Source organism: Triturus cristatus, chromosome 12 (genome assembly GCF_964204655.1).
Source record: "Triturus cristatus chromosome 12, aTriCri1.1, whole genome shotgun sequence".
Classification (NCBI taxonomy): domain Eukaryota; kingdom Metazoa; phylum Chordata; class Amphibia; order Caudata; family Salamandridae; genus Triturus; species Triturus cristatus.
This window is the reverse complement of record NC_140595.1, coordinates 236,756,166-236,778,434: the sequence shown is the minus strand read 5'-3', so window position 1 is coordinate 236,778,434 and position 22,269 is coordinate 236,756,166. Positions and strand designations below refer to the sequence as shown.

Genomic DNA, 22,269 nt, shown 5'->3' with positions numbered 1-22,269 from the left:
TTTGAAATGGCCTGATGCCTTGCCTCTGGTACTCATGACTATTAGATCTATTCCAGATAGGAATACAGGCTTGAGTCCCCATGAAATTGTCATGGGAAGAGCAATGCGACATGTTTTCATACCAGTCAACAAGCTATTGCCTATATCTGATGACTTGGTGTTGGATTATTGCAAGGGGTTGGTTGATTCCGTTCATTCTGTGTTCCATCAGGTTGGATCGGATGCCACCACTCTTGAAAAGAAGCCAGCTCATGATCTGAGCCCAGGTGACTGGGTGAGAATAAAAGTGCACAGAGAAGAAACTGTTTGGTCTCACGTTGGGGAAAACAACGTCAGGTGATTCTGACCACGACGACAGCTGTAAAATGTGCAGGAATAAACAACTGGATTCATGCTAGTCACACCTTGCGAATTCAAAAATCCAGTGGATAACAAAGGAAGGAGAAAACTTTGAAGAATCAGATACAAGTTCTGAATCAGATACTGAAGAAATAAGAACAAGACAAACTCCTGAAAGGGGGAGTCAGAACCAAGTCCAGTTATTGCACCAGAGAATCTTCCTTTAAGAAGAAAATTGCAGATTTCTGACACCAGCTCAGAATCAGACACTGAACCAGTACAAGCACATAAGAGTGAAAATAAAAACAGTGAAGAGACTGTCAAAGAAATTCTTGATAAAGGAGTTTCGAATGAAAATTCAAGAGAAATTCCACCTGAAATAACAGAAATAGATGGTAAGGTACCAGATACAGAGAGTGAGGGAAAGATTTTTGCGGAAGACCCCCGAGGAGTTGTAGGGAAACCATACATCCAGATAGAAGAAGGGACAGCTAGACAGCAGGAAGATTGTGTGGAAGAACCACAAGGAGAGACAGAAGTAGGTAAGAAAAAGGAAGTGGTGGAAAGAAAGACTACTGAAAGTAAAGGTCAAGTTGGAACTGAATCGGAGGACAGTGATGAAGAAGTACCAGAAGGTCGAGTCCTGAGAAAAAGAGCATGGAGAACTGAAAGAAATGAAAAGGGAAGTAAGTTAAAAAGGCCAGCAAGGGATGAAATTTGGCCAAACAAGATAAAGAAATTGAGATACAGATTGACACGAGTAAATTCATCTAGAGCTGAACAGGTGAATGAAGTGTCTAACCAAGAGAAATCAAAAGACATTGAACAAACACCATCAGAAGAAAGTAAGAGAACAAGAAAACATAACCAGAAGTATAAGTCACCGGAATGGTCGTATGTGGCACTTCCTGAAGTATGAGAAGAGGCAGACAGCCAAGGAGATCTAGTGGCGACTGTACCAGAAGTGGTTGAGGAGGACGAAGAATCGGAAATCCTGAGAGTTATCTTGTCCGACATCGGGGAAGAGACGGATGTTCAGGAAATTCTGAATCAAGATTGTGAAAGAAAAGTGAAAGACGATCAAATGCCAAACTGAAGAGACAAAAGTGCTCTAAAGGGAGAAAACAAAAATTTACCGGAAAAGACATAAAACTGAAAGAACCAAGTAGGTGCTTAGAGCCTTGGGTTTGACAAAACTAGTTGTGAAGTAGAAGAGGCTAAGTCAAAAGACACTGATCATTTTTCGAAATGGCAAACACAGAAAGTAGAAAATCTAAATGTATATTCCTTAGAAGATGGTTCAAAATGTGTTGTTGTTGTACAGGATTACTAATGCTTCTGTGGAGTGCATTAGCTTTAATGGTTTCATTTAAGGTTACATTAAAAACAATAGAAGGACATAGTGAGAATAAGACTAATGTAGAAAAGATTCAAAAGATTTACCCGACTAAAATAGACAGAAATTATTTACATAATAGGTCTATAACTGACTTTTCTAACAATGTTTTTTCAAAACTATTATACGAATATGTGAAGACGATGGATGTGAGGGATTGCTACGTTTGCATGCAGTTGCCTGCATCTGTATCTGAGGGAGTGACGAACCATCACCTCCCAGTGACATATGGAATAACCTGTAGTGTATTAGCAAGTTTGTTTTACAAAATAGGGAGACTAGAATATTATTTTTCAGATGTAGATAACACATTTTCACAATTACCTGTAGTCAAGAAGCTGAATAAAGTAACACCTGCAAAAGTGTTAGGTGAATTTTTCTTAGAAACTAAAGAATTAACATTAGAGACAATATTTAGAAACACTCTAACTTGTAGTTTAAAGAAAGAGGAGAAAACTTTCTTAGATGTGGTAGAAGAAAGGAGATAATAAATGCAAAAGAAGGTACCTGAGGGAAAAGAAGAAAAGACAGTCTGGGATGTTGAAAGAGAAAAACATTTGAAAGGAGAAGCTAGTCCAACAATGGCTTTAGATTGGCCTCAGAAAGGAAAGATGTGTATTAGAAGAAATCAAACTGCATATGATAACTATTTAGTAGGTACAAGTGATTGCCATGATACTTATAGAATCATGGGTGGATGGGGATTTAAAGGAGGAAATGATCCAGTTTTTCCTGGATTATATTTTATCTGCGGGAACATAGCTTATTATCGATTACCTGATCACTGGTATGGCACATGTTATCTAGGCCTGGTTTTCCCGAAGATATTTCATGTGGGAAGAGGAAAGGATGGTGCACATGAGATAGGTAGACAACTAACACGTAGAAGAAGTGAATCTTGGTCAGAAATTGTAGGAGACATTTTTGGAGCACTGATACCAGCAGTTGGAATATCTCTGAATGCACATAAAATTAGAAAATTATCAACAGTAGTGGATCGCTTGTCAACAAGCACTGCTGGAGGATTTTTAATGGTAAATACTGAAATGGTTGCCATGCGAGCCATGGCAATGCAAAATTGACTTGCCCTTGATATAATTTTGGCAAAAGAGGGTGGAGTCTGTGGAATGCTGAAAGTTCAACATTGTTGTACTTACATTCCTGACGAAAGTCAAGATTTGAAGACGTACATTAAGAATACAACTGATTTGCATGAGGAAATTGTTCCACTGGAGGTTGAAGGTATCTGGGAAAAGATTGGGAAAAAGATTTCTACTATTAAGAACTTTTTACTAAAATTAGGTAGTACCTTTATTGGTGAAATTCTATTTCCAGTAACGTGTGTTTATTTTAGTATTAATTCTGAGATTAGGATGTCTATGCAGCAAAAGAAGAAAAATACAAAATAATATAAAAAGAGAAGTTGTAAAGAAACGAGAGAAAGAAAGGAAAGAAAGAGAATTTGAAGAAGTAGAATTAGAAGAGTGGAAAGAGAACATGTATAGAAAAACAAGAGAAGAAGAGACAGGTGAAACAGTAATGTGATCTAAAAAAATATTAAGAGAACTGAATTCATTTCAATTTACTAAATTTTTCAAATTTAAAGGTAGTGTGGTGATGTTAAAAATCACCAAAGGGGGGATTGATGGAGCAGGTAGAACAAAATGTTGTATACCTCCTCTACTTTGCATGAAAAGACTAACTAGATAACCTACTGATTATAATTTACTAACTGTATGTTGTGTGATATTAATTCAACCTTTTGCATACACCAATTACACGTGGGAAATTTTCTATTTGCATGGCAAAATAACTCAATTAAAATACGTACACATATTAATAATAGTACATGTGGTAATTAGATATTGCATGATTTAAGTGCTTATGTGATGTTTGCATTCGATTGGAGAATCATTTTTGGAAGGACAGCGAGCCCTTAGGCAAGGGTCACTTCCCTTGGGCGAGAAGGGGGCTATATTTTTATTATACCCCCCCCTCTGAGGGCAGATCGGTCGTTTTTAACTCCATACACATCGGAGGGGAGGGGTGGAAGCTCACAAGACACCAGGGATTATTTTTGAAAGGGGTGCGACAACTTAGGCAAGGGTCACTCTCCTTGGGGGCCATATTATTTCTGCATTCTGGTCTCCCCTTGAGGGCAGATTTTTTGGGTTTTTGGTCTTTTTGAGTGGATTGGGCCCCAGGGTTGGAGGTAACACTTGAGCCACCTGGGAGTAAGGTTATGCATGTGGTGGAGGATCTGCTTCCGGGGTAAGGTTTTCTTCCATCTGGTGGTGTATTTATTTGCCCTTGTCACGCCTCCTTTTTCCTTTTATTGTAGAGCCAATCGTTTCCGTTGTCTTGGTGGTGAATCCAGGTTGCGGTGCAGCTTTGGCAGATCTGTAGTTTATGGAGTCGTGCTTGGTAAGCAACTCATTTTGTAATCTTTTCACCTAAGGTATATCCTTGGCCTGTTGGTACAATTTTTTTTTACTGCCGAACTTATGTTGGCGTCTTTAGCTTTTTGTGTGATTGTCTTTCAAAGGAATGTATTCATTTGCACACTTTCTATACTACTTTGTGATATGTGTAGTGTAATTTCGTTTTGTTTTTTCCGTTTTCAGTGGGACTTTGGTGCTTGATGTGTCTGTGCAGAGTAGGTGCAGTTGTTCCTTAGTCTTTTCTGAGTATATAGGTCTTTCTGTGCTTTGCACTAGCTTGCTTTTCCTTCCAGATTACTATATGCCAGTAGTTTTACTTTGTTTGATAAAGCCACAGTTTGTTTATTGCATAGTTTACACAGTGTTGGTTATTGTTTACTTATTTGCAGTGTTACTTTTATTAGTAAGAATTATGGCTAGCCCCAGGTTGACTGCTCAGCGGTTCGTTGGTTTGGTTTTCAAATCTTCCTCTGACCATGGTTCTGAAACAGACTCTGCATCTGAGGCACAGGAAAAAGTCCAAGATTCTGGCGGTGAATTTTCTATCCAAGAAGACTAATCTGATGACGAAGTCACTATCAGTGCGGAAGATGTGCCTCTTTTAAAGGAGGGTGGAGTGCCTTGATGTTTGGGATTAGGAATCTATAGGTGGTGAATGTTAATGTATATTCTGTAAAATAACTTTTTCTTCCCTATAGGTTATAAGGTACCCCCCCACATGTCCAGCGGATTCATCATCCTCCTGTGTGCAGATACGAGTGTGTCAGTGTGAATGTTGGTGTTATGGGCCCCACCAATGAATGTGTGTGTGTGAATGAACAAGTGTGGTAACGGATCTGTGATGCAGGAAGGATCTGTGAATTTGCCCCTTTCCGCTGGATCACCTGCTTCAGTGGTGTTACAGAGTGTAGAGTCAACACTGAAAACTTTTTTTCCATATATATTTCTCTCAGTTGTTTATGGACAATGTATTTTTGGGTGAGATTGTTGACCAGACTAATTTGTATGCTGTACAGTATTTGAGGGACAACAGTGCCAGACTTAAGTCCCACTCTAGAGCTAGCTGGTGGACTCCCACAAATCTGGATGAGTTGAAGTAGGTCTGGGGTTTAACCTTATTGACGGGATTGAAAAGGAAGGTGTTGCTGTCTTCATATTGGTCTACTATTCCCTTGATGGCAACTGCTATCTTTCCTGCAACCATGAGTTGTGATCGGTATTTGCTTCAGCTGCGGATGCTGCATTTGTTGATAATGCTTCCGCACTGCCGCAGGATCACCCTGAATGTGATCGTAGCATCAGGATTTGGCCAGTCCTTGATCATTTTATATATCGTTTGTCAGAGATCTATGTTCCAGTGAAAGAAATAGCTGTGAATGAGACTTTGGTCTTGTTCAAGGGCCGTTTGGTTTTTAGGCACTACATTACTAGCAAGAGGGCATGTTATGGAATTAAGGTTTATGTGCTGTATGAGAGTACTACTGGATATGTCTATAATTTCAGGGTGTGCACTGGTATGGATTCTTCTACTGATCCCCCTCATTGTCCCTCCACTTTTGGAGTCAATGAGAAAATTGAGTGGGAACTTGGTAGACGACTTTTTAACAAAGGTCATCATTTATATGTAGATAACATCTGCACTGGTGTGTAATTGTTCAGGGAATTGGTCAAATTGGATACTGTTGCTTGTGGCACAATCTGCTCTAACCGCAAAGGTTTCCCAAAACTACTTGTTTGTCAAAAACTTGAGAGGGGACAATGCAGTGCTTTGTGTATTGATGAACGGCTAGCTGTGAAGTTTGCAGACAGTAGACAAGTCTATATGCTGACTACCATCCATCATGAAAGTACTTCACCTGTGACTGTTAGGGGTCAGGTTGCTGAAGTGTGCAAACCTGTGTACATTTTAGATATTCAATAAGCACATGGGTGGTGTAGACAGAGTCAATGAGAGGATGGCGCATAACAGTACTGCTCATAAGTCATGCATTTGGTATAAGAAATTGCTTGTTCATTTGTCTTATTTGGCAACTTTCAATGCTTTTGTTGTATTCAAGGATTGTTCTCCAGATTCAAAGATGACTTTTGTTCAGTTTCGGCAGTCTGTAATAGGCAGCCTTGTAGTTGACCTGGCAAGTGTTCCTAGATTTGAAGTGGTGGAGGATGTGGTTAGATTAAAAGATTGCCATTTTTCTGATTACATTCCTCCCACACCCAAAAAAACCTTTACCTGTAGGAGATGTAGAGTCTGTGTATGAAGAGGCATGCGAAAGGAGAGTCATCTGTCATGCCTCGTGTGTTCTTCTGATCCTGGGCATTGTGTGCCTCCATATTTTACATCGTACCCCAAACAACTCAAGATTTGGAAGCTACCATGAGAGTAAAAGTGAACTGAAAGAGCTAGATCATTTTATATTTTTTTGTTCAGTTTCATGGTTGGCAGTAGTTTGATGTATTTAGTTAGACCTGTTGTGTTTGTAGTCTTAGATGGTTTTTCATTTCTTTCAAATTGGTTTGTGTTTTCTTGTTTGTTAAAAATAAAATGTGATGGCGGTGTGTGTGTTTGGACTGGTGGCATGTGCAGACTGGTGCTTGGCTGGCAGTGTGTGTGGACTGGAGCTTGGCAGGCGGTGTGTGTGTGGACTGGTGCTTGGCTGACGGTGTGTGTAGACTGGAGCTTGGCTGGCGGTGTGTGTAGACTGACTCTTGGCTGATGGGGTGTGTGGACTGGTGCTTGGCTGGGGTGCGTACAGACTTGCAATTGACTGGTGGTGTGTGTGGAGTGGCACTTGGCTGGTGGTGGATTTGACTGACAGGCGTTTGGCTGCTAGTGTGTGTGTGTTGTGAAGAGCAGCAAGTCACTAAACCCACACACAGCCACCAAAACACAAGTCCACACATTCCACCAGCTCCCAGGCAGTGTGATTTTTGTGTCTTAACTGCCATCTGGCTGATAGTGTATGCGCTGGTGGTCTGTGTGGTTGGCCTCCAGCTGGCAGTGTGTGTGAGCTGACAACTGGCTGGTGGTGTGTATAGTGTCTTGCTGCTGGTCACTACATATAAATTGCCAGCCAAACACCAGCCCACACACTCTGTCAGCTGCCAGGGGGTGTATTGCTGTGTACATCCTGTGGGCATATGAAAGTGATGGTCCCTTGAATGGCACTGTTTGTTGATGTGAGTGGTGCAATGTCCTGGGCTCGCGGTGTGAATGGTTTTAAATGTATCACGCATGAAAGGTGTGTGAATGGCCTGTAAAGCGGTTGGTGCCATGTTGTATCTTTACAACTCGCGAGCTGTGAGTCTTTGGTTCATAACTCTGAACTTTCAATTATTATCAGTGAATTTCATTTTTGTGAAATCTTTTGTAAATAAAATTTACATTTTGTTTTTTTCACTCACCCCGTGCCAAATCCAACCTGTATGTGTGTTTACTTGATGATTAGGTGGTTGTGCAGTAATATTTGTCTTCACCTTCTTTCTCTGCCAGGGTGTACATTGTCTCTAGGGAAAATCTACCAATTCTAGATATTTTCATAAACTAGACATGAGGGGGACTTCAGAATGGCTTGTGTGGATTCCGCAAAGTACTGGAATCAGCTGGGAGCCTCAAACTTCCTGCCACCCACAGTTTCCACATAACTCCTGATATAAATGATACCTCTCCTGTTGGGGTGGCTCAGTGTATGCAAAAGGGTGGGGTCCCTGATGCAATATTAAAACATCAAAAAGGGGTAACTGCAGTTTTGGGGTCACCCAGGAAAACCTACTAAATGCAGGGATTCATGAAAACAAGACACACAGGGGAGTATAGGGTGGTGTGCTTCTCGTGGATCCCACAAAGTTTTCTTATGCACAATGCCCTGCAAACCTCCAAATCTGATTAAAATCGCACATGTTCCTTTCATTTTTGTGATGCATTCTTCCAGAATCAGACTTCATCCCAAAAATTCCTACCATCCAGCGTTTCTCCACTTGTCCCAATAAAAATGCTGCTGCACTTGTCTGGCTGGGCCGAGTGACCGCGACATGAACATATCAAAATAACATCAATGGAAGTACTCACAAAGGGACACTCATTGACCTTGGTTTGATCTGTTCCAGTTGTGGGCACTAGGCCCAGCCACACAAGTGGGGCAACATTTTAATTGTGGGGCAGCATTTTTATTGGTATTGGGATAAGTCAGAGAATACTGGATGAAAGGAATTTTGTGGATTCCTGCTGATTCCAGAAGTTTACGTTAAAGAAATGGAAAGAAAATGTGCAATATTAGGCAAAGTTTGCGGTTTGTAAGAGCTTTTGAGTAGGAAAACCTGGTGGGAGCCACACAAGTCAACCCACCCTAGATTCCCCTAGGCATCTAGTTTAAAAAAATGTACAGGTCTGCTAGATTTCTCTAGATGCCAGCTGAGCTAGGGGCCCAAAATCCACAGCTATGCATATTGCAAAAAAGGGTCAGTTTTCAGTGGAAAAATATGTGATGTGTCCATTTTGCTTTTTGGGGCTTTTCCTGTCGTAGGTACTAGCTCTATCCACACATGTGAGGTACCATTTGTATCAGGAGACACAGGGGAATGGTAAGTGGTAGGAAATTGGGGCACATGTACAAAGCGTTTTGGTGATCGCAAAGGGGCCGGTTCACAGAATTGGCCTACTTGCAAATGCAAAACGGATTTTTCACATGTACAAAGCCCAATTTGCAATTTGGTAACCCATCACCTAATTGCAAATTGGGTTTGTGGTTCGGAATTAGGAAGGGAAGTGTTTAAAGCATCCCTTCCTAATAACCGAATCGCAGAGGTATGTGTGAAGTTTTGCAACCAAAATGCAGTCACAAAGCATTCACATTTTAGCACCTACTTCAAGTAGGTGGTAACCTATTCGCAAATGGGAAAGGGTCCCAAAGGGACTCCTTCCCCTTTGTGAATGTTTGTAAAAACATTTTTTTAAGAGCAGGGAGTAGTCCCACAGACCCCTGCCTACTCTTAAAAAAGGAAAAGAAAACTTTTCTTTTTGAAACGCATCCCGTTTTCCTTTAAGCAAAATGGGCTGCAATAAAAATAAAGTGTCTAGTTTAAAAAAATCTACAGGTTTTCTATGTTCCCCTCGATTTGCAGGATTTCCGGAAAAAGCAGAAGGTCAATTGGCAGAACTGTTTCTGGAGGACTGGATCACTGGTACCCTGCTCCTTCGGAGGCTTTCCAAATTCTTTACGGTGGAGCGAGTGCACCAGGCTTTGGACTCTCCACCCTGACCGAGTGCGCTGTCAATAAGCCCTTATAGCATGCATTTTTAACTTTAGGGACTGAGATGCCATCATGCTGCAGGTCAGAGTCTGTGGCCCCCTTCAGTTCGAGGGACACCTGATCTCAATCCTCCCCAATTACAACCAAAAGTTACAAAACCAACGGAAATCCTACTAGGAAGTCAATAAATGTCTTAGAGACCTCAATCTATGATATAGCTTGATGCTCGCTGCAAAATTAAGGGTAGTTCATGAGGTGAAAGTCCTTTTAGAGGAAGCCAGAAATTAGCTTGATACATTGTCTGTGGGGTCCAGCCAAAGGACAGCACACAAAGACCTGACCAGCACGAACAAGCTTAGACACTCTTCTGAGCTGCATAAATGGAAGAAACAGGCAGACCACGTTACCCTCAACGTTACAGGAAGAATTGTGGTCTGCCTGGACGGCATCTTTTTGGATGAGGGTGGGCTGTCAAATCCTTGGGACCAATTGCAGCGCCGGAGTGATCCAAGCACAGGCAGTGCCAGCACCATCACGGGTCCCTCTCAATTGACATTCCTATATCTGTGAGTATGGTCCTGCTGAGAGAAGGGCCTAGAAGACAGTGGTAATGTGTCTGAGGGGAAATTCCCACTACCCTGGACTTCATCGTAACTGTTAATACATAATTGCTTAAAGAGGGGGGGGGGATGCAATGCAATTGTTGTCTTTTTTTTGTCTTCTTCCTGGGGTTTTAGAATTTGCCTCAATATAGATCAAGGATGCCATTAAGTGAGGTGGTTGCTTAAGTGCTCTGGCTTCACGACGACCACTGGGCTTCGGCCTTTAGCATGGCTTGAAGTTGTTCAAGACCATAGCTTGAAGTTGTACTTTTGAACGGAGAGACTTGTATTGATTGCTCTCTTGGTTCATAGATATCGGGGGAGAGATGCAAGTTTACGACTTGCCAAGGTTTGGACAGGGCAAGTTAGTGCTACTGCCCAAGGAGTAGGGGATGTTGGGGGCGAGTTTTGTCTTAATGGTTTTATCAGTTCAGGGATTTAATTGCTGCTCTCTTATGTTGATGATTTGGTATTTATCTCTGGGGTGGCCTACGGGATGGCTGTGCCCCGACCCTTTCTGGAGGTTTTTTTTTTAAACATATTTTATTTCGTCAATTTGACTATCACAAAGCAGGGCTCTGTACTCCAGAGACCTCTGCCATATCAATCATACATATACAGGCAAGCAAATGACATTTGTATATGAAAAATCAAAATATATAACAAATGCATGTTTGAAAACAATTAGTTTCCCCACCCTTAACTCCCCCCCCTCCCTCCCCCAACTCCCCTGTGATCGCACTACTTCAGCCTAATCTTGTTTTCCCGCTCCCACCAACTTTCTGGAGGTTTGAGTGGTTGTTGGATCTGGTATTGTATGATGATGGCAGATGATGTGTATAAATTTATGATGTGGGGTGTTAGGGGCCTGGCCTAATTAGAGAAACACCATAGAGTGCATGCCTATCTGAAAAGCAATCACATATCTATTGCCCTTTTGCAAGAAACGCAAGTTTGGGGGGACTGCATCCCTAGTCTCTGGAAGAGGTGGAGGGAGCAGCTGTACACCACCTCATACTCTGGATATGCCCGTGGAGTCATGATTTGGGTAGCCTCGCGAATTCCTTCCCACCATAGGGGGCAGGTGACTGATCCAGAGGGGAGCTTGTGATCCGGTTTGGTGCCCTAGATGAGCATGAGATGTGCTTGGTAAATGTGTATGCCCCGAATAATGATTGTGCTGCCTACTATCGCAAGTGCTGCCCCATCGCAAATACTTTGCAATCAGATTGCCAAATAACCTGGAGGATAAAGTAAATCTAGTCTATAATAATCTTGCTAATTTGACACACTGTTTTAAAGAAAGTGTCAACCTGCACTATGTCATCTACTTCTTTTAAATAATGAATTCACCTGTCTTATGGTCTATAAGTATATCTCCGCTGCAGTTCGACTTCGTAATGTTGTCGGAAAATGAACTCTTGGGTATCATTCAAATTGGTTAAAATCTTAATATGCGTATTATTGTTAAAATAATGTTTTATTTGTTCTTTTATGGCTCTCATTAAGCCGAATAAAGATTTTTGACTGACTGACTAACTAACTCGGAGCTGACGTATGTTGGTAATAAGCAAACCTGCCCCCGCACTCTCGAGAAGTTTGCTCCTTTTAGTGTAGAGTCCTCTTAACTTGCTCTAAAAATGGTTAAATCAGGTTCTCCTCAGGATCTTATTCCTGTGAAGAGAGTAGCCATGCTGTTTCAGCAATTGGCTCCGCCCATTAGCTCCCTGTTGAATCTTTCCTTGAGCACGGGCGTACTTCCAGCAGAGTGGAAAGCTGCTAAGGTTATCCCGATCCCGCAAAAAAGTAACCTTCCTACTACAGATGTTTCCAACTATTGTTCTAGATCACTCCTTTGCTGGGCTAGCAAAATAATAGAGAGTAACATCAACAAACAACTGATGGACCATCTTGAGTCTAACAAGATCCTTGATTCATCTCAGTCGGGCTTCAGACCTATGCATAGCACCAAGACTGCTCTCTTGGCTGTCAAAGCCCATTTTAGAAACTGTCAAGACAAAAATCTGCCATCTTTGCTGGTGCTGTTAGACCTGTCTGCGGCCTTCGATACCATATCTCATCCTATATTGATATGGAGATTGGAGAAGATAGGTATCCAGGGCCTGGTGCTACAATGGTTCAGAAACTATCTGTCTTACCGAACTCAGACTATTCATTTAGGACCTTTTTGGTCACGTACCATGTTGATAAATAAAGGAGTGCCCCAGGGCTCTTGTTTGAGCCCTACTCTGTTCAACATATATGTCACTCCTCTTGCAAACATCATAAGAGCGTATGGCTTCACGCCTATTTCATCGCGGATGATACCCGACTTCAGTTAGCCTTTGATAAAGACCCGTCCAAAACGAGAGAGCATTCCACTGATGGCATGAAAGCTATTACAGCATGGATGGCTGCTAACTCTCTCCAACTAAATTGTGACAAAACTGAACTTATGCTTTTCAGGGCTGCTCAAAGGTTATGGTCTCCCGAATGGTGGCTGCCGGAATTAGAACCACCACCCGGTCCGAAATCTTCTGTGAAGAATCTGGCCATAAAACTTGATCAGAAGCTAACCATGAAAGACCAAGTGACTTCCATTATGGTCTCCTGTCTCCATGTTATGAGACTATTATGAAGAGTGTTGCCAATGCTCCTAATGGCAGTACATAAGACCCTAGTCCAGGCACCGGTGATCAGTTGCCTGGACTATGGAAATGCTCTCCTGGCTGCGGTAAACGAATCCCTCCTGGACAAGCTCCAGGTAGTCCAGAATACATCGGCCCGTCTAATTCACAACCTTCCAGCGCGATTAGCCTCTGTCCCTCTACTACATGCACTACACTGGTTGCCCGTGCGGAAGCGGATTACCTTCAAAATCTGTTGCCTAGTGCACAAAGCAATTAATGGCAAGGAACCGAGCTACTTGAAGGATAAACTGATTCTCCATCGGTCTACAAGATCTTTGAGATCTGCCAATAAGTCTCTTCTTATGGTACCACCATTAAGAAAACACGCGCAGGGGGGCGTGCTTTCTCCTTCTTGGCAGCCCATCTTTGGAACAAACTTCCCCTACACCTGCGAGAATGCACTGTTCAATACAATTTTAGAAAATTATTAAAAACTGAATTAATCTTTTCAGCTCCTTGCCCTGCATTTTTTTTTATCCCGCTGCGCTGAGATATCCTTTCAGGGATGATTCATGTGCGTTACAAAATAAATAAATAAGGAGTAACAGCAGCTCTAACGCCATACCTGACAGTTTTGACATGATCTTGGGATTATAACTGTGTCCTGTGTTACATGACCGCTCACCTCCAAAACCTCACACCACACCAAACATTACCTAAATGCTAACTGACATGATGCAGGGCCTAGGCCTATTAGATCCCTGGAGGGAATTACACCCTGACAGTAGAATGTACTCCCCCTACACGTCTACAACGGGGGCATATAGACAGCTAGATTATGGTTTACAGACACCCACCCTAGCACAAGACGTGAAGGGTATCTCTTATTTTGCCTGCTACTTGTCTGATCATTCGCTGGTACTGATGAGCTTGGGGAGGGGATCGGTCCCGCTTTGGCTAGTCAGGTTAGAAGCTCTCACGGACACTCCATATGAGGCAGAAGTGAAGGAGGGATTGTCTCACTACTTTCTTGAAAACTGGGGGAGCTCAGGGAGCAGAGTCCTCGACTCGGAGGCGATGAAGGATGTCATTCAAGGCCTCGGTCTTAAGACTCCGATGGCGTAAAATGTAATTAGAACGCAACTTGAGTCACCGTGAGTCATGGAATGGAGACAAACTCAGAAAAATGTACTAGACGATGGTGTAGGCTGGAGAAACACACATATACAGCACTCCACTGGAGATCATATGCGGAGGGGGACAAAACATGACTACTGCTAGCCCGGTTCACGAAACAACAGGAGGGTCGGGAACCGGTACTGCAGCTCTGGAATAATACGAGACCCTAGTCAACTCCCAGGTGGTCATCAATGACATCTTACGGGCCCACCTTGAGGCAACATACACAGTGCGAGGGGATGACACAGGTGACCATGGGGCTCACCCACCTCCCTGAAAAAAAAAATATATATATTGCTTTTGTAAATAGGCCATTGTGACGAGAAGTTACAAATGAAAACCCTGCCACAAATCAATGTTTTCCTACTAATGCTCAATATTTGTTTATTTCAACACTTTTTGGGGGAAAACCTTAAAGGATCTACACAACTGACCCCTTGCTGAATTCAGAATTGTGCCTAGTTTTCAGAAATGTAAAGCTTTCCGGGATCCAACATGGGTTTCACATCAGTTTCCACCACTAACTGGAAGGAGGTTGAAAGCACAATAAATATAAAAAATGTACTACTTTCCAGTAAGATGCCAAAACTGTGGTAAAAATGTTTTTTGCTGAATTAAGCCTGCCTGTTCCTGAAAGCTGGGAAGAGGGTGATTTTAGGACTGCAAACCTTTTGTTGATGCCATTTGCAGGACAAAAAACAGATATTTTCTTCTGCTGCACTTTTTCCCATTTTTCTCAACAAAGCCCAAAAATGTGTTAGATTTTGGCTAATGTCTTAGTCTGCTCAAGGGGAATCCACAAACACTGGGTACATTTGAATCCCTAGGATGATGGAAAAGGATGACACAAATTTGGCATGGATAGCTTGTGTGGAAACAAGTTATGGAGAGCTAAGCGCAAACTATCCCACATTGCCCAAAAAAGGTGGTGGGGCAAGCAGCGAAAAAGTTAAATCATATACTACATAATGTAACAATTGTACTTGAATAGTGTACCAATAGGTTACCTTTGCATTAACCAATATATTGATTCTTCAAACACATGATACTGTATATCAAACCGTATAATGCATACAAACCAATAAAACTTGTGTCAACCGGTGCAGTATGCACAAAGACATCCAATATGTTTCATCCTTAAATCAATAAAGTTACTGTGTAAACCACTATGATTGATATAAACCAATATGTGTCACAAATGAGGTAACTGAATTTTGGCTTGTTTGCACCTCATAACCAACACATTTTGATACGGGTGGTACTCTGTAAATAGATAACATATCCTACTTCCCCCTCCATTCCCACCCTGCCGCCCAGCGTTTCCTTACTGCAGTTTCCACTAAAACTTAGATCTTTACCTCTTGTTATTCAGCAGTGTTTGCAGCATCAACAATGTCGCCAAGGAATAAGTCCTAGTGATGTTATTTTAGTAAGGGATGTGAAATTGCAAGACTTCACTCTGTTTTTTCACTTCCTACTTCAAATATTTTAAGCTGATAAGGTTCATAGGACAGCGTTCATTTGTTTTTACTCTTGTCAAGGGGACCACCTTATTAAATTGTCTTCGGTACCCCTCAGACATTTGTAAATCACTTACTGTACCACCTTACACTCATGATATCCTCACTTGCACTCATCATACGGCTACCAAATCAGAAGATCTCCAATAAAGAGCGCTCTTGAGGGTTCCGTTGGGCATTGCAGAGCCAGACCAACGAGGTGCAGCCCAATGATCAAGCATGACACCCGTTTGGGTGTGTGAGGGCAATCACCTCTAATTAATCTGATTCCCTGATCGGGTTGATCAGCCCCTCTCCCGTTCCCGACCGACAGCTTCTCTTTTCCCATTCCCCCTTTCTCTGGAGGAACAGCATCCTTCTATGTTTAACCATTACATTTAAGGAGCATAGGTGCTGGACCTAATAATTAGCTCCGAAGTCCTTCTCATTGTTTATACTATCTCGTTTTAACCAGGCTTGCTCCCTCAGTTACTTAATTCTCTCCCCCTTTTACTCTTAAAGGCAAAAGCAAATAATAGTCAGTCAAAAAAACTTTATTTCGGCCACAAGGGCCATAAAAGCAGAATACAATACAACAATTTATATGTCGAAAGCAAGAGCAGATCACATTTTAACCACCAAAACAGAATAAAATAATCAAATTAAAATTTTCACATTATTAAAAATTGGTGGAAAGTTTCCTACGCTGATACCATACAGCATTAAGAAAGCGTGAAACTGCGAACACAATTGGGGGATGGGTGTCATATTTTAAAACTCGCAGGGCATTAACACAATCTCTAAAACCAAGGTTCCTACAAATCGATTTTACCCAACGTTTCCTATGGGTAAGGTACGCAGGACAAACAAAGAACACATGAATTTCATCGTCCAGTTTGTAGCCACATGCAGGGCATGAAATACTATTCTTAATGTCCCATCTAGAAGTGAAGGACCTGAGTGGTAAGGTACCCATTCTAAATTGAACATATAATTTCCTGGCTACAGGAGGGAAAATCAGATCCAGGAATAACTCCCTCCCATACTTCGGTTTGATCTGGAGAAACTGTTCGGTCAGCCTGCCTATGTTAGGATCCATGTGCAGGCGTGTTAGATGAAAGTATCTTAGTTCTTCAGCAAGATTGGTTTTAGAAACAGATAGGCAGGAAGCTTCTGGGGTATCCCAGAGTTCCCTGCGACCAATCTTGAAGCAAGTTTCCCTAACGTGAGTTAACCAAGGGATCTTCATGTGTTTGAGTGTAGGCCAGAGATCCAGAAATTCATCTCTGAAAATTTCGAGGTCTGGATTGGACCATAGTCTCTTCCAATATTGGACAGGCCGGGCCACCACCACTTCTTCAATGGGAAGCAGTCCCAGATCTAATCTAATTGGGACCAGCGGAGTACTAGGGGGTAAACTTAATAATTTCCTGATAAAGGAGTTTTCGACCCTCGTTAGACTATCTATTTGGGAGTGGCCCCATAGTTCTGCTCCATAGGTAGCGGCAGATCGGGCTTGAGTTTTAAAAATTTCTACCACTGGGGCCGCTGGTTTAAAAACCGTGCCACTAAACAATCTAGCCATACCTCCTGTAGTTTGGGTCAACTTAAGTGTAGAATTGACCACCTGGCCTCCCCAGCCAAGATCTTCTTGGAGTGTAATCCCCAAGTAAGTGAACGTTTTCACCCTTTCAAGGGGGATACCATTCAATACTGGGCTCGGGCGGGTACTTTTAGGAGGGTTGAGAATCATAAATTTCGTTTTGGCTAGGTTGATCTCAAGGCCCCTGTCACCACAGAAGTCAACGAAGCCATCTAAAACTCGCTGAATTCCCATGGGAGTGCGTGACAACAACAGGGTGTCGTCAGCAAACATTAGAGCAGGAACCTTGCCCGATACAAGCCTAGGGACGTCAATGTCTTTGAGGGCTAGAAGGTGTTTTATGAGTCCATTAATGTATAGGCAAAACAACGTGGGAGCTAGCACACATCCTTGTTGAACTCCTCGACTAACAGGAAAGCGGTCAGAGAGTTCGCCATACTTCCCACATCTAACCTGGGCGAAATTGGCCTTGTGTAAGTTCTTCAAAACATCCAAGAGATAGGGGGGAATGTTGAGCCTTTGCAGAACGGCCCAGAGCTTTTCTCTCGGGACCAGATCAAAAGCTGACCTTAGATCAACAAAAATGAGGTAGAGGCTGCCACCCTCTACTCTCACAGTCTTCCAGAATATAACCTGAAGACGAAATATCTGGTCAAGGGTTGAAGTACCCTTCCTGAAGCCGGCCTGCAAAGTGCTTAAAACGTTATTTTCTTCTTCCCAGGCCTGTAATCTATTCAAAATTATGCGCCCGAATAGTTTTTGGGTCGTATCAATTAGGCTTATCGGGCGATAATTTGAGGGCTGTAAAGGGCAGCCTTTTTTTGTGAATAGGCACTATCTCCGCGCCACGCCAGGTTACTGGTGGCTCTGCACCATACAAAATGGAGTTAAAAAGGACACATAAGTAGGGAGCCCACACCGTAGGTTCAGACCTAAAAAGATCGCCAGGGATTTTGTCCAGGCCCGGCGCTTTGTTAGGTATGAGCATAGAGATGGCATTTTCAACCTCCTTAATTTTGATTCGTGGGATAGCTGCAGCACGACAAGCTGTAATAGAGGGAGAATCAACTGGGGGAAGTGAATTAGAATCCGCTATTGAGTATAGGCCACCGAAATGCCCTTCCCACAGTGCAGGGGCAATATTAGAACCAGTAATGGGGTCAGAGTCTTTCTTACCATTGCTAACAATGGCCCAGAAGGTCTTAAAGTCCTTATTCTGTAAAGATACTCTTAACTCCTCCCACATATCGTCTTCCCAAGACTTCCTTGCCCTGTTGGTCTGTTGTTTATAAAGGGCACGGAGTGATTTAGTTCTAAGTTTATCCTTTGCTTTTATTGCCACAATCAGCTCAGTTTTTAATTTCCTGCATTCACCTGTGAACCAAGATTGCTTGTTGGGCACTGGTGCCTTAGGAGCCTCTGAACGAGAAAAAACGTCCAGGATTTTCGTTGATAACTGAGTGTGGATAATAACGGGGCTGGATAAACTTTCCGCGGAAGAGCAGTCTAGCACTACACCGGCCATTTCATTAAGGCAGGGAAGTGCCAATCTATAAGTTTCTGCCAGTTTCTCAGGATGCATGAGGATGCTAGACCATTTAACTCTTCGTTTGTTGTTATGGAGAGTTAGAGATTGCAATGGAGGGGACACCCCGCTGACATACGTTGAAAATCCCCAATGATCTGTTTTTAATTTCAGAGTAAGGGCATTGTGGTCACTATCATCACAAACGACCACTCTAAAATCTAAGACCTTGTTCCATGATTTTGTGTCGATCAGGATATAATCCAAGATCGACAAATGCCCAGCTCTATTAAAAGTAGTATGTCCAGGCTGGTCGGATTTAAATCGGCCATTACAAGCCCTCAATGATAAAGAAAGGGTAAGAGAAAGAATTTGAAGTACTAATGGGGTCCAAGCTCTGACCGTAGGGATCATAGGGTCAGGGATATTTAAATGTGTGTCTTCCGCCACAGGATTATTTTGGGCTGAGAGACTGAGCGGCTCAAACTGACAGTTAAAATCGCCGCCTACTATGACGGAATAATCTGGATCTAAAGTCAGAATAAAATCATTCAGAGCTGTAATGACCTTAGATTCACGTCCTCCTGGAGATGGTCTAGAATAGACATTTATGAGAACCAAATGCCTGTTCTCAGGCAAGTCCAGTATAACACATAAAATGTCATCAGATCCTGTTTGGAGTTGCCTGGCTTTAGCACCCAGATGAATTGCAACCCAGGTGCTAAGACCTCCAGAAGGTCTCCCCCTGCCACTAGATAAAGCCAGAATGCCAAAAGAGGCGAACCCCTCTCGTTGGTAGTTATCCATGGCCCATGTCTCTTGTAACAAACAAATATCAAAAGTGTCCATAAAATTACCCCACTCATTGCATATCTGTTTGTTCTTTAGGCCCGCTACATTCCAAGAGATAAGGTTGACATCAGTTTTGGGCTCTCCTATGGTAGGGGCATCTATGCTTAGGTTTGGAGAATCAGCTATAGAAGGAGAATTAGAGCATAAGACAAAGACATTATCCCTGGTACAGGGGCCAATAGGGGAGCTCACAGGAGACACAATCTGTGGTAAAATTTTAAAATCCTCATCCAGATTTGAATATGTGGTCGGGCTTGGTGGTATGGTTTTAATAACTCCCATGTCTAGATCTCCTTGGGAAGATGGTTCAGCGTAGAGCGACCCACTGATTGAACATGTATTTGGAACCAGTCAATCAACCTCGCTAAGACATCTGAATCGATTGTAATCCCCCAAATATAGGGAAGAGCCCTGTAGTTCATATCTAGTACTATGCCCATTACAGAATCCATTACGACCCACACGTGTCCACCCTTGGTCATAATCATGTTCCTGTTGTCTTCTCGGTGGGGGATAGAAAAAAGCTAGTGGGAAGGGCTTTATTAAAGATTCAGACCCCACATGAGGGGAGTTAAGGATGAAAGAAACGGCACCCTTATCCCTCAGGGTTATAATCACACAATCCCCGATAAGATCTTTCTTAGTGTTACCCACCCAGTGGGCCCTACGAACCATCAAAATCTCACCCGAATAATTTGGGGGGAGAGGTCTATGGTTTGTAAGCCAACTCACCACTTTATTCTTAAGCGATGAGAATGATTCGATGGTTCCTTCAGTAAGTTTAGGGACTCCCGTTAGAACTACAACAAACGGGGCAGCCTCTGGGGGGAGGTTTGGGGTAAGATGTACTCCAGCAATGGGAGGATTGGTAGTAATGGTCTGGTGGAAATCTGGCTCTACCCTTCCTAGAGAATTTGTGTTTGTCACCGTAGAGGAGGGAGGGATGAAGCTGCTGATAGGGAGTGTGGGAGCCTGGGCTGGCAATGTCGAGGATGCGGGAGTATGTGTGGGTAATTGTAGAATTGGAGCACTTGTACTCTGTAGTGCAGCGACATTACCCCGCTCCCTTTCAGAAGAGGATGGAACTATGGGGGGATTGGGGTAAGACTCAATTACCCTTGTCAATTTGGCTATTCTATCCTCCAATTGGTCCAGCTTGAAACAAAGAGGATCAAGCAAAGATTTTAATAAAGCCTTTACATCTTTGTAAAGCGGTTCAGTATTTGTGCCCAAATTAGTATTAGAAGTAGGGGTAACTAAGGAATGGAGGGAAGCCACCTGATCTGGACAAATAGTCATGGTAGATACAGATCTGCTTATAGCGACGGGAGACGCGCTAGAGTTTGAAGTGCTTTCAAGAACTGTATCAGTACAAGGGGGAGGAACTAATGGCTTGTGCAACTTGTTTCTCTTTATTGGGGGGCCTTTGTTCTTCTTAGGGATGGCTCCCTCCCTAACAGCTCTAGAACGCTTCCTACCAACCATACTGTTTTTAATAGTGGGATTAGGATTGGGGCTTGTCACGGGCGATGTCCTAGCATTAATCGTTCTCTGGGGACACTCATTATCGATAAGGGAGTTAAAAACAGGAGTAGCAGGGCTAACAATAGATAGTGTCTGTTTGCCGGGCAGAGGGACATTGTCAGGCGTCCTTGCCTGGGCAATATGACCCAAAGAGGATCTTTTGGCATTTTCAATGCCTATAGAGAGGCGCTTTTCAAGGACCGTTATCTCATTATTTAATAGAGAATTGGCTCGAATTAAAAAAGCATCTAAAGTCCCTGATACAGACCCACTACTTACAAGACATTTACTACGGGTTTCCCTTGCTGCCATTTTAAGCTATGGTCACTGAAATGAAAGAGAAATGGCCCGGTCCGGTCTTACCCGGTCTGTAACAGGCTAGAACGGGCCCGCCCTTGGCCCGGGCTTCGCCCCGCACGCGTCCCGCTAGCGCGAGAGCAGGCAAGGATTAAATGGGCCGGAGTAAGGGGCGGGAAGAGGAGCCAGGTGCGAGTAATCAGCAGGAAAGAAAGCACTCTGGTCCTCGCAGTCCCGCGAATCACACAAAGTCAAAATTAAAACCCCCTGTAGAGTTCAGTGAAGATCCGTGCTGTCCTGCGCCAAGGTCCACTGCGGGAGACAGCTCCAGGTGAGTCTTCAACGGTTTCTTCGCCTTCTTTGTGGATTGCGCGAGCCCACTCTTCATCTCGTGCGGCGTCCTGCAGCCTGCACCAATAATAATAGGGCTCCTGTACTTGAATGATGCAAACTGAAGCTGGAGACTATGTAAGATTTTTGTTGCATATGTTTTACTCATGTTAGCGTGATTTCCGCGAGCGCGTTTCTTTCACGCTCGTGGAGATCACGCCGAGTGTTTGTGTTCCATTATGGGGATTCTGTGGGGGTGGTTGAAGGTTGCAGTTGTGGGCATTATGTAACTTACCCTGGACATGTGAAGTTGGATTAAATCCGCCTTGCAACCTGATAATTATTTCGTGTGATTTTTACTACGTGGATGTCACCAGTTACTTCTCCACAATTTTACAGTAACATTACGCTGGAAATGGGCACAATGTATGGCACTAAGAAACATGGGAGGAATAGAACTGAGAAAAGTAGGGTAAACCTAGAAACTAAATTGGTGAATAAAGAATGGGTGACAAATTTCTAGACTAAAAATGTCCGGCAGTCCCTGTCCCTGCCATGTTTCCGTGGAGTGCAATAACATATCTCTATCATTTTAAACCTGTGCTACAACCCCATATAGATGGCTTCTACATCAAAGGTGATGCCATCATCCTATGGTGCCATGGCCAGAGTATACATCATGTGATGCAACAAGCTGTGACGTCAACATTAGGCAAATTAGCAAATGTGAAACCTAAAACACTCTTTTGGTTGTAGAATGTTGAAAAGTATGAGAACGGAAGGGTTGAAATGTCAAGGTACACCC

At 42.9% G+C, this 22,269-nt stretch overlaps 1 protein-coding gene across 4 annotated transcripts in view; it reads right to left on the bottom strand.

The window, feature by feature from the left end:
* RIPOR1 (RHO family interacting cell polarization regulator 1) overlaps nucleotides 1–22,269 on the bottom strand; it is a 1,579,345-nt gene that overhangs the window by 658,143 nt on the left and 898,933 nt on the right. The gene's annotated exons all lie outside the window — the stretch shown is intronic.